At 48.5% G+C, this 12,785-nt stretch overlaps 1 protein-coding gene across 1 annotated transcript in view; it reads left to right on the forward strand.

Annotated features, from left to right (window-relative positions):
* The window catches only part of UCHL3 (ubiquitin C-terminal hydrolase L3), a 65,369-nt gene that overhangs the window by 3,834 nt on the left and 48,750 nt on the right, over positions 1-12,785 (forward strand). The gene's annotated exons all lie outside the window — the stretch shown is intronic.

A 12,785-nucleotide genomic window follows, 5' to 3' on the forward strand; every position in this document is an offset into this window, starting at 1 on the left:
AGCGTTCAGCTGTCCGCCTGTCCGTGCGGAGGCGAGCGGAGCGGAGGCTGAGCGCCGCCAGACTGATGCATTCAGACTGCATCAGGGCTGGACGGAGGCGTTCGGGTCCGCTCGTGAGCTCCTTCAAACGGAGCTCACGAGCGGACCGACGAACGCTAGTGTGAAACTAGCCTTAGGATGTATCGGAGCAATCCACAATTTTTTGATTTCCATCCACCTGGAATAAGCATAGAGTTTAGACCATGCCGGTAACCATCTAAGATGTGTGGCCCAATAATACTTAGCAACATGTACGTGTACCAGGAGGGTCTCAAATAGAGTAATTTTGGCAAAATAGACATTTTAACTGCCGCTATGCGGCCGACCATGTATATGGGAAGAGACATCCATTTAGCCATCTGACGCTTAAGTTCTTGAAAAAGGGTGGGGAAATTATGAAAATATATAGAAGAATACGTTGCCGCCAAATTCACACCTAAATAACGCAGGGCAGCATCCTGCCATCGAAAATGATAATTGGATCTTAATGTAGCTAGAACGGCTGCCGGAATATTCAAGGGAAGGGCTTCTGTTTTCTAGGAGTTAATCTTATATCCGGAAAGCCGACTATATAATGTTAACAAACCAAATAAGTTGGGCAAAGTAATATGTAGGTCTGATAGAGTAAGTAGAACATCGTCTGCAAACAATGATATTTTATATTCAACTCTGTTAACCATGATTCCATGAATGTCCGGGTGGGATCTGATTGCTGCGGCTAAGGGTTCAATGCAAAGCACAAACAAGAGAGGGGAAAGCGGACATCCCTGCCTGGTGCCGTTTTTTATCGAGAAAGGAGCTGAGTTTGCATATGGTAATTTAATTGTCGCTGTAGGATGGCTATATAGTGAATGGAGGACTGAGAGAAAGGGACCAGAGAATCCAAAAGCTTGCAAGGTGGAAAACATAAACGACCAGCTTAAGCGGTCAAACGCTTTTTTAGCGTCCAGGCTCAATAGTAATGCCTGTTGATGCTGTCTATTGACAATATCTATTAGATTGATAAGTTTTCTCGTATTATCTCCACCCTGACGGCCTCTCACAAAGCCAACCTGATCTGAGGGTATCAATTGCGGGAGCCAATGCGCCAACCGGTCCACCAACAGCTTGGTGAATATTTTTAGATCAAAGTTTAGAAGAGCAATAGGGCGGTAATTTGCACAATCCAAGGGGTCCCTTCCCGGTTTCGGAATAAGGGTTTTATGGGAATGAAGCATGGTTTCTGGTATAGCTGTACCTTGTAGGAATGAGTTAAAAAGCGTACACAAATGGGGTATGAGAAGAGATGAAAAAGTTTTGTAGTAAGAGTAGGGTAACCCATCCGGCCCAGGTGATTTGCCATTAGGTAACTGGGAAATTACACCTTGAATTTCCTCAGCCGTGATCTGGGCATTAAGCGCAGACCTCGCTTCTGATGATAATTTGGGTATACTACTTTGAGCTAGGAAAGAGTTAAATAGTGTCTGGCGATCAACTGGGTCGGAGGGTGTCTGTGGTGTAAGGGAGTATAAAGAAGCATAGTATTTCTGAAATTGGTCGAGTATCGCTTTGGGGTCATACACCATGTCTCCATTGCTCATTCTCATGGACATTGGGGTAGTAGCCGCGGTTGATTCCCGCACCTCACGGGCCAAGATAGTGTGTGATTTATTCCCCCACATGTAGAACCGTTGTCGCGAATATAGTGGGAGTTTACCCGTTTTTCCAAAAGCCATTTCACGCAATCGAACACGGAGGAGTACTATACGCCGTAGCAAGTGACAGGAACGATGAGACCCCAGACGGGCTTCTAACTGTTTTAACTGGTCAAGGGTGTTATTATAACGGAGATTATAATCCCTTTTCAATCTGGTGCTTACACTAATACACTTGCCCGTAACTTATATGTTATGGGCATTATATTAACCATGGGGTTTAAACGGGATGTGCCTAAGCTATGTTTTCTCATAAATGCAGCAGCCATTTGTAACCAGGGTAATCTTGAAGCTCCTGATGGGTTCCTTTTTAATTTACCGCTGTGAGGGACATTTATTATGGCTGTACACCAAAATTTGTGAATTTTGAGCTTTTTCCGATGCCCTCTGCACTTTAGCAATAAGTGGGGAAAGCTGGGCACAACGGATTTAACAACACATGCACCAGAGACTCACTTTACACCTGAAATCTACTCCAGCTCCTGGCACACGGACAGCAGGAGAGGCGATACCGTTATTTAGTGGCATGCCTCCTAATAAATATGGGGCATCTCACTCCAGCGAAGGGCAAATTAAGACACTACACCAGTCCTCCTAAATCTCCCCCTATGTGTTTTATTTCTACACCATGTGCAAAATCTATACCTGTCAATAAATGAAAGACATTCAAGTTCAAAGAGGGTTATACAAGACCTAAAACTTGTCTTTATTTGACATAATATCCCGCAAAGAGTAACTTTGTATTGTACTTGCAGTTCCGACTGTACAGCATTGGTCTTATAGCCACTTGGTTCACATGATGGGCTCCCCGCTTTGTTGCACGTATCTGCTGATGTAATGTCGTTGGCTCCCATGTTCCTCTGCACCAATATAGACGTAATGTCATCAGCATTCCCGTCAATGCTGGCTGTTCCCATCAATTGAAGTAGTAAACTCCTCGTCCACCTCTGTATGCATGGAGAGCGCATGCACTGGCAATACACAGTTCTGCGCATGCACCCAGTGCTAGATTTGATTGGCCAAACAGTCAAAAACCAATCGGCAGCTGTTTTTTCTCTTGAATGCATTGAGGGACACAGCACCATGGGTATATGCCCAGCCGCCACTAGGAGGCGGACACTAGAAGTAAAAAGTGTTGGCTCCTCCTATCTGGGCTATACCCACTGCAGATGCAGGAGCAAACCAGTTTTTTTCTAGTGTCTATAGGACGCAGACACGACCTGCAGGTCTTGCTGCTATTTTGTTTTTATTTTCTCTTTCTTTTCCTCTTTATGCAGTTTTTTTTCTCCTGCTGCAGGGGGTGCTGCATCGTGGGCTGCCACTTTAGTTGCACCCTCTACGGGCGCATACTTCGGTACCGCTGGTCACCCAGTCCCCATTACTGCCGCCGCAGTGGCTTGCCAGTATTCCCACGAGCCCCTTGTTGAGTCTCCTGATGGGGTGACCCTGCTGCGCCTGAAGATGTCATAGGGTAAGTACAGCTTCCCCTCTTCCCCCTCTGGACCACTGATCCCTTCTACCTTGAGCCAGGGCGTCTGTTCATGGGGCTCAGGGACGCATGTGCTGGACATATGGGCCTGCAATCCTGCCTCCCGGTCGGTCCCCCTTTTTCTTTGTTGTCTCCTGGGTGACACTTCCTCGCTGGGGTCCTCATCTTTCATCCCCCCCGCTTATGTGTGTGGCCACCGGAGCTCCGGTCCGGCCGCTTCTAGTAATTTAGTCCCCGGCTTTTCGGCCTGCTAGGCCGTGACCTAGTTCCATCCCCTTTTTTTCTTCCCTGGCTTTGGCCTGACTCCTCCTCTCACTGGGAGGGACCTCCTGCCTAGCTCCTATCACGGCTAGGCGCCGTCTTTTCCTCTGGAGGGGCGGTTTCTTCTGCGCTTCGTGGGGCACAGCACCTGGGGCCTGGTAGGATAGCCTCTCTGGCTATACATTTCTTTTCTTTTTTTGCCATCATGTCCTCTGCTAGTATGGACCCTAAAGCCCGGGTGCCTATTGGGGTGGCTATTTTTTATGCTTGCTCTAAGTGCAGTAAGGCTTTTCCTTCCCCGCAACCTAACTCGCTCTGAGCGCAGTGCGTTGCTCCCATGCCCCCTACTGATGCTCTGCCCCCCCCCTGCGGTGGCGGTCCCTCCTGATTGGGCCACCTCACGGTCCCAGGCCATAGGCGACCTTGCCAGCCTGTCCCGGTTCATAGTGCGGTAGTCTCTGCCCCTTACAGGGACCATGTTGCTGAAGGGGCTTGCCCCCGCTCTGACACCAGGTCCTGTAAAAGACCTTGAGTGATCTCAGCCGCGTCCCGCTCATCCTCAGCATCCTCTGGTCACTCCCTGGAGAAGTCTGAGGCAGGCGAAGTCTCGTCTTCTGCCACTCCTGGGGACACCTCTGACTCCGATTCTGTATCAGAGCAGAGTTATACTTTATCTTCGGCCATGCAGGACCTCATTAAGGCGGTTAGAGACACTCTCCATGTGCAGGAGGGTACTCCCTCCTCTTCTCAGGATCCTGTGTCCTTCCGCCGTTTCAAGCGTTCCGTGTTGGTTTTTCCTAACCACCTGGACCTAAACACGTCAGCCTGATAAGCGCCTACAGATCTCTAAGGGTTCGGACGCTCTGTTTCCTTTCAGTGCAGAATCCGTCAACCTCTGGTCAGTCCCACCTCTGGTTGGTCCTCAGGTGGCCTGTTTGGCCAAGGCCACCACCCTTCCCTTGGCTGATGCGGCTTCCTTGTCGGATCCCGCTGACAAGAAGATTGATTCCTAGGCTAAGACCGTTTTTGTAGCAGCCGGCTCCGCTGTTCAGCCTGCTTTTGCTGCCTCCTGTGTCGCCAAAGCCTGTGTGGTCTGGGCCAAGCAACTCATCCGTTTGCTGCCGGATTCTGCTCCAGGTGAAGTTTTCATTCTTGCCTCTCAGCTTCTCCAGGCTTCCCGGTACCTATGTACTCCTTGAATCGGCTTGCCGGTCTAGCAGGGCGGCTGCTAACTCTGTGGCCATCCGCCGCACGGTCTGGCTCCGTTCATAGGCGGCAGATGTGGCTTCCAAAAAGGCGCTGATCTCTCTCTCCCTTTTCAGGGTGAAAAGCTGTTTGGGAAACGTCTGGTGGAGCTTATTTCAGTGGCCACGGGAGGAAAAAGCTCCCTCCTCCCCAGAACCGCCCTTGCCTTCCCTTGGCAACTTTAAGGTCCAAAAATTTTCGCTCCTTTCGGGACTCTTCCTCCCGCTTGGACAAGAAGTCGGGGTGGGGGCCTTCTTTCAAGGCCAGGCCTGCCTGGCATTCTCGCCCCAAGCCTTCAAGGCCCCAGTCTGCAAAAACCTCTTCTGCATGACTGCGCTTTACTTCATGTGGGGGGCCGCTTGCTCTACTTCCAGGAGTCGTGGTGTGCAAGCGTGGATAATGCATGGGTCCTGGAGATCATTTCCTCCGGTTACAGGATAGAGTTTTCCACTCTTCCTTCTGGTCGGTTTTTCATGTCGCGGCCCCCCAAGTCTCCCGTAAAGGCGGCAGATTTTTTCTGGGCTATTCATTCCCTTCAATCCCTCGGTGTGATAGTCCAGTCCCAGATTCGGAACGCTTCCAGGGATTTTATTCAAATCTTTTTACGGTACCCAAGATGGACGGCTCCCTCCGCCCTATTTTGGATCTGAAGGCGCTCAACCGCCTTGTTCGGACCCGGCACATCCGCATGGAGTTGCTCAGGTCGGTGATTGCCTCCCTGGAGGAGGGCGAATTTTTGTCGTCCATCGACGTACAGGACGCATATCTCCATATTCCCATTGCCGTGGCCCATCAGCGGTTCCTTTGCTTCGCGGTGGGTTCTCTGCATTTCCAGTTTGTGGCTCTGCCCTTCAGCTTAGCGTCCGCCCCAAGGGTCTTCCCGAATGTCCTGGCCCCTCTTAACCCCCGACCTCCCACTCAGGGTGGGGGGGGGTCGGGGTGGCAGTGATTCCCTACCTGAACAACCCGTTGGTGAAGGGAAGGCTAAGTCTCTGGAGGACAACCTGGCCAGCCTCAGTATCACCCTGTCTGTCCTGTCTCAGTTCAGGTGGTTGGTCAACTATCCTAAATCCTCCCTGGTTCCCCGCCAGAGAATGGATTTCCTGGGCATGGCCTTAGACACTCGCCTTTGTCGAGTGTTCCTTCACCAGGACAAAGTGGTGGCTCTCCGAGATGCAGTGGTTCACCTTCGCAAGCCTCTACCTCTTCGGACGTGCATGCGGGTTTTGGGCCGGATGGTTGCCTCCCATTTGCTCATTTCCATTCCAGGCCTCTTCAGCTGGCGATCCTATCCAGCTGGGACAAGTCCCAGCTGGGCCCCGACCATCTGGTTCGTCTTCCCCTTCTCGTCTGCAAGGAGTTGTGCTGGTGGCTTCTACCTCGCACCCTATCTCTGGGCAAGTCTTTTCTTCCCCCTCGTTAGCGGGTGATCTCCACGGACGCCAGCCTGATGGGGTGGGGAGCCGTCTTCGGGTCCCTCTCTGCTCAGGGCCTGTGGTCAGCAGCGGACTCCTCCCTGCAGATCAATATTCTGGAGACCTTAGGGCAATCTTTCTGGCTCTCTCTCATAATCCCTTTCGGTTGACCACTCATTCCACTAGGGCGGTCGGGGCTTCTTGAGCGGTTAGACTTCAGGCCTGTTGTAGGTGGGCTGACAGAAATAGGTATGGTCAGCAATACCGTAGTGGGGAACAAAATACTGCCACTGTATGAAACTGTATCACCATCCTGAGGATGGCAGTACAGATAAATTCAGGAGAGCACACGAGTTCCAGCATTAATTACCGCTGAGACTACCAGATCATCATGCACCCGGCTGGCGGCCATGAGGAGGACTTGGGCAGCCCCCAGGGCATCGGCCCAGCGGGAGATTTACCTGTATGGTCTTTGGCCAGTCCGCCCCTGAAATTCATGCAGTAAAATATGTAGTGACTGCTGTATCAGTGGAACTTGCCGGGGGAGGACATGGGACTTTTTTTTTTTTTTTTTTTTTTTTTTTTTTTTTTGTCTTGTATAACCCCTTTAAGCCTAGAAGATGAAAATCTACCCTGAACTACCTCTTCTCACAGCTGACTTGTTTCTGTATTGGTAAAGCTGCCATCCTCTGAGCTAAACAGCCTGCACTACAGGTAATAGATCCTATCAGTGTAGGTGGAATATGAGTCTGAGCTGTGAGTAGGACCAGGTCAGGAGCATTTATTAGGATCCATGACTTTTCATCCCATAATTTATACCGTGTTTCTCGTTAATGGCATTGGGGGACACAGTACCATGGGTATATGCCCAGCTACCACTAGGAGGCACTAGACATCAAAAAGGTTGGCTCCGCCCAGGTGGGCTATACCCTCTCCACAGCACTAGGTTATTCAGTCTTAGTCTAGTGTCTGTAGGAAGCTAGGAGGCAGACATGACCTGCTCTTTTTGTGCAGGTCTTGCTGCTTTTTTATTTTTTAATTTTTTCCTCTATCGTGGATTTCCACTTTAGTTGCCCCCCTGCGGGCGCGTACCCGGTCACCCAGTCCCCCATTACTGCATCCGCAGTGGCATGCCGGCATTCCCACGGTACCCGTGTTGAGTCTGCCGATGGGGTGACCCTGCGGCGCCCGAAGACGTCTGACAGTGAGTATCTTCCCCCGTCCCTGTCCTGCCCCAAGGCTTTGGGGTCCCCAGGTTAGTTCCCTCTGTGGCCTGGGGGTGGTTTACCTTAGCCGGGGTTCTGGGTGCCTTCTACCCCCCCCCCCCCCGTTTCCCGGAGGAGCGGAAAACAGAGCCCACCGGGGCTCTCATCTTCTCCCCGGCCCTTCCAGCTACTTTAATCCCCGGCTTTTGCCGGGCCTAGGCCGCGTTTTCTCTCGGCCTGTCCAAGGGCCCTGGGTGCTTCCTTTGTCTGTCTGGTTTTAAGTCTGCACTACACAGCCGTATTCTCCCCTATTGGTAGAGTACCTGTACAGTCTCCATATACTGTAGCATTTCCAATGCTGTAGCTATGTTCCACACTTATTATAATGGGCTCCATGCAGCCACATTACTCCTATTATAGGCAGAGTATTTGCAGTATCTCCAGGAGCTATGCCCTATTGGTACAATCTGCGGCTCATACGGCTACTAGGTGTACCCTCCCTTCCCTGGCTCTGTTCTGTGATAGGCAATCATGTGGCCCCCCATTCATGTGGAGTGATGTTTCCATCTCCTGATGCTGTATTCATCACTCTTGTCTGATTCTAGCATACATGGTATACCTGGTATCTATATGTCTCCCCCTTTCCTGGGCAGAGTAGAGTTGCTTTGTTAGTTTCAGTATACTGCCAGGTGCTGTACCAGGCCCTCTAGTCATCTCTTTGTCTCTCTACTAGGAATGATTTTTCCTCATTGCCTGATGCACTATTTAACCGCTTGCCACCACTGTAATGCCGATAGGTGTCCGGACGGCAGCGCTCTCAGGTCTCAGCGACGCCTATTGGCGTCATCTCGTGAGACCTGATTATTTCCTGTGAACGTGCATTTTGGCTCCAAAAAAGTAGGGCAATGTGTTTTGGGGTGTATTTTTACATATACCCATGCTGGGTGAGAGAAATATCTCAGTAAATTGACAACTTTGTATAAAAAAAATGGAAAAACATGTCATTTACAGAGATATCTCTCACACACAGTATGGGTATATGTAAAAATACACCCCAAAACACATTGCCCTACTTCTTCTGAGTACGGCAATACCACATGTGTGACACTTTTTTTTGCAGCCTAGGGGCGCAAAGGGACCCAAATTCCAATGAGTACTTTTAGGATTTTACAGGACATTTTTACGCATTTGGATTCCAAACCACTTCTCACGCTTTAGGGCCCCTAAAATGCCAGGGCAGTATAAATACCCCACAAGTGACTCCATTTTAGAAAGAAGACACCCCAAGGTATTCCGTGAGGGGTATGGTGAGTTCATGTAAAATTTAATTTTTTGTCACAAGTTAGTGGAATATGAGACTTTGTAAGAAAAAAAAAAAAAATCGATTTCCGCTAACTTGTGCCAAAAAAAATAAAAATTTGATGAACTCGCCATGCCCCTCACAGAATACCTTGGGGTGTCTTCTTTCCAAAATGAGGTCACTTGTGGGGTATTTATACTGTCCTGGCATTTTAGGGGCCCTAAAGCGTGAGAAGTAGTTTGGAATCCAAATGCGTAAAAATGCCCTGTGAAATCCTAAAGGTACTCGGAATTTGGGCCCCTTTGCGCACCTATGCTGCAAAAAAGTGTCACACATGTGGAGAAGTAGGGCAATGTGTTTTGGGGTGTATTTTTTACATATACCCATACTGTGTGTGAGAAATATCTCTGTAAATGACAACTTAAAAAAAAATAATTATACAAAGTTGTCAATTTACAGAGATTTCTCTCACCCAGCATGGGTATATGTAAAAATACACCCCAAAACACATTGCCCTACTTCTCCTGAGTACGGCGATACCACATGTGACACCTTTTTTGCAGCCTAGGTGCGTAAAGGGGCCGAAAGTCCAACGAGTACCTTTTAGGCTTTACAGGGTTGCTCACAATTTAGCCCCGCCCAAAATGCCAGAACAGTAAACACACCCCACAAATGACCCCATTTCGGAAAGTAGACACCCCAAGGTATTCACTGAGAGGCATAGTGAGTCCGTGGTAGATTTATTTATTTATTTATTTATTTTTTTGCCAGAAGTTAGCAGAAATGGAAACTTTATTATTTATTTATTTTTCCCTCAAAGTGTCATTTTCCGCTAACTTGTGAAAAAAATTTAAATCATACATAAACTCGCCATGCCCTGCCGCGAATACTTTGGGGTGTCTTCTTTCTAAAATGGGGTCATTTGGGGGGTATTTATACTATCCTGGCATTCTAGCACCTCAAGAAACATGACAGGTGCTCAGAAAGTCAGGGCTGCTTCAAAATGCGGAAATTCTTGCGGAATTTTTGTACCATAGTTTGTAAACGCTATAACTTTTGCTCAAACCAATAAACATACTTATTGGATTTTTTTTTTATCAAAGACATGTAGCACAATAAATTCTGACACAAACTTGTATAGAAATGTAATTATATTTGAACAATTTTACCAGAAAAAGTTAAAAATACACTTTTTTTTAGAAAATTGCAGTCTTTTTTGATTAATATCAGAAAAACTAAAAAATCTCAGCAGCAATCAAATACCACCAAAAGAAAGCTGTATTTGTGAGAAGAAAAGGAGGTAAAATTCATTTGGGTGCCAAGTTGCATGACCGAGCAATAAACCGTTAAAGTTGTGAAGTGCCGATTTGTGAAAAATGGCCTGGTCACTAGGGGGGTATAAATCTGTGGTCCTTAAGTGTTCAGGTTGTTGGCTGCTATGCTAGGATTGTTCTTTGTCTACCCTGTAAAGTACTACTGCATGCTGCACAGCTGCGTTACCCCATTTCTTGATGGAGTACTCGCGTTGTTATTACTGCTTCTTTGTTTTCTTTTCACACAGTTACATGGCACAGTCCTGGCAGAGTACAGGTATCACCACTGGATGTTCTATCCTGCAGGAGTATGCAGCGTTGGGAGTACAAGCTGCTACTGCAGTTTCGGGTCATCACTGGATGTCCTCCACCATACAGAATCTCTGTGGGTGGTCAAGGACAAATGCCTTTGCTGGACAGCCTCTTCGATATGACTGTGACAGGACTAGTGACTGCCACACTCCTACCTGTGGGTGGACTTTCCGCTGCTTGCTCTGGTATCGAAAATGGTCCCGTAGTTCTGCCTTGGTCCGGGTGTTCTTGGTACTCCCTTATGTTTTCTGATTAGTTGTGCTACATGACAGAGGGGCCGTTGTCTGCACCTGTCAGTTCCTTCCCTGGGGGTTTCATTGTGCTCTGCTGGTAGCTAGTTTCTACATGTCAGTGTAGTTTCTCCCGGCTTCCCCTGCTGACTTCTGCATCCTTTCTGACATATGGATGTTTGGCGATTCTTTTACCAAATCCAGGCTGCAGTACGTGCCCCTTCTGGGACAGTGTTACACAGTTTGCTAGTCACTACACTTGGAATGGTTGGTCACTCTCGGCCGATGTTGTTTACTTGATTTTCTGTCTATTATTGTCCTTAGGTGGTCCGGTTCTGTGGACCCTTCTTGGGCCCCTGACTGGGTAATCCTGCTTGGAGTCCCTGATTCCACTCATTCTTAGACCATCTAGCTGGCCGCTCCCTTCTGGGGAAGCTTCCCATGACATTTTGACCGCACAGGTTCGGTATGACAGCTGCTTCTTTGGGCCCGGTTTGGTCCTTTTCCCTCCTGGGTCCTCATAGGCTTGTTGCCCTATTGAGACAACATCTTTTTCCATTCCCAGTTGTTTAGTGCTATGGTTTGCAGAAGGGGTTCCCTCCTTCTCATAGGTCTTTCCCCCCCCCCCCCCTTCCTTGCTGTGAAAGGAGGCTCGCTCCCTTCCTTTGTGAGTCTTGTTATGATTTCTCTCAAGCATTTAGCCTCCAGTGCGTCAACTTACGTCCTTCCATATGCAGAGCGCTAGGTCGTTACCAACAGACGTTGCTGTGCTTCTCTCCTGTTTCCTCAGGGGGAGCCTTGGTTCTTCTAAATCCTTCCTCGGGCTCTCTAGTGCACTCTTGGTCAACTGGTAGTTCTCGTGCAGGACGTCTAGCCCTGTTCCTTATCTTCTAGCGCTTTATTTTTTCCCACCTTGGGTGGAGTTGGCTAGAGTTTCTCCTGGTCCTGTTGGGTCACGTGATTTTTCTGCACCTCTTTAAAGCGTTTTTCAGAATTTTCCTCTGGATAGGTCATCAGTATCTGATCAGTGGGAGTTCAACACCCGGGACCCCCGCCGATCAGCTGTTTAGGAAGACACCGATGCTTGCAGTAGCGCCGCGGCCTTCTTTCAGCTTTTCCTAGGCAAGTGACCACACGTTCATCGATCACGTGGCCTAGGCAATATCAAGTACAGCTGCTATACAACTTGTGGCTGATGTTTGGCGATGGAATGACAGCACTTGGGGACAACTGTGGTTGGCACTCATGGGAGTGATGCAGTGGCTGCCACTGAGTGGAGAAGGGATATGATGTGGACAAGTCTTACTCAAATATTGGTAACTTGTTTGTGTTCTTGCGGATTCTGTACAAGAATAGTACAGACTTCATGCTTTCATCCTTTAAAGAGGATCTGCCGCTTCTCCTGAAATGTTAGTTTTAACAACTACTTGTATCCCTCTTGTAATAACAATTCTGGAGCATCTATACTTATGACTCTACAATGTGCCATTCCTGTATTACTCTTGCTGGAAGTTATGAATGAATTGCTAGCAGTCTGCAGTGAAGGTCCAGATGGGTGTTACCAATGGGGGGGTGTTCCTGCACAGTCTGGAACTATCCAGTCAGTGCTGCCAGTGTCAGACTGTGCAGGGTCACCACCCAACTGGGCTTCAATACAAACTGCTAGCAATGTATTCATAACTTCTAGCAGGAACAATAAAGGAACGGTACAACACAGAGTTGTAAGAAAAGATGCTCCAGAATTGTTTATCACATGGGGAATGCAAGTGGTTGCAGAGGGAATGAATAATTCACCTCAGATGTTGGTTTCCTCCCCTTTCATTTCTTGGCTTAGTGTCTTTGATATATCCTTCCTATTACACTACCGGAAAAAAAACACATCTGGAAAACTTAAAGGGGTTCTGCACTTTCATTTAACTGATGATCTATTCTCTGGCTAGATCATCAGCTTCTAATCGGCTCCAGGAGCGCCGCGGCCTTCTCACTGTTTACCGCCGGGCCGCCCGCCCACTGACATCACGACTAGTATCAACTAGCGTGTGCGCGGCTATACTCCATTCAAGTGAACAGAGCTTAGCCCCGCCCACGCTAGTTGATACTAGTCGTGACGTTAGTGGGCGGGCGAACTTGTGTTTGGCGTCTAAAGTTCTAGTTCAGGTTATCGAAGTATCCCGTTATGGTCCATGGTAGCGGAATCCATAACGGGATACTTCGATAACCCGAACTTTAGACGCCGAACTTAAAACACAAGTTCGCTCAACACTACTCCTGTGTCCTTGCAC

This window comes from Bufo gargarizans, chromosome 3, assembly GCF_014858855.1.
Source record: "Bufo gargarizans isolate SCDJY-AF-19 chromosome 3, ASM1485885v1, whole genome shotgun sequence".
Lineage (NCBI taxonomy): Eukaryota > Metazoa > Chordata > Amphibia > Anura > Bufonidae > Bufo > Bufo gargarizans.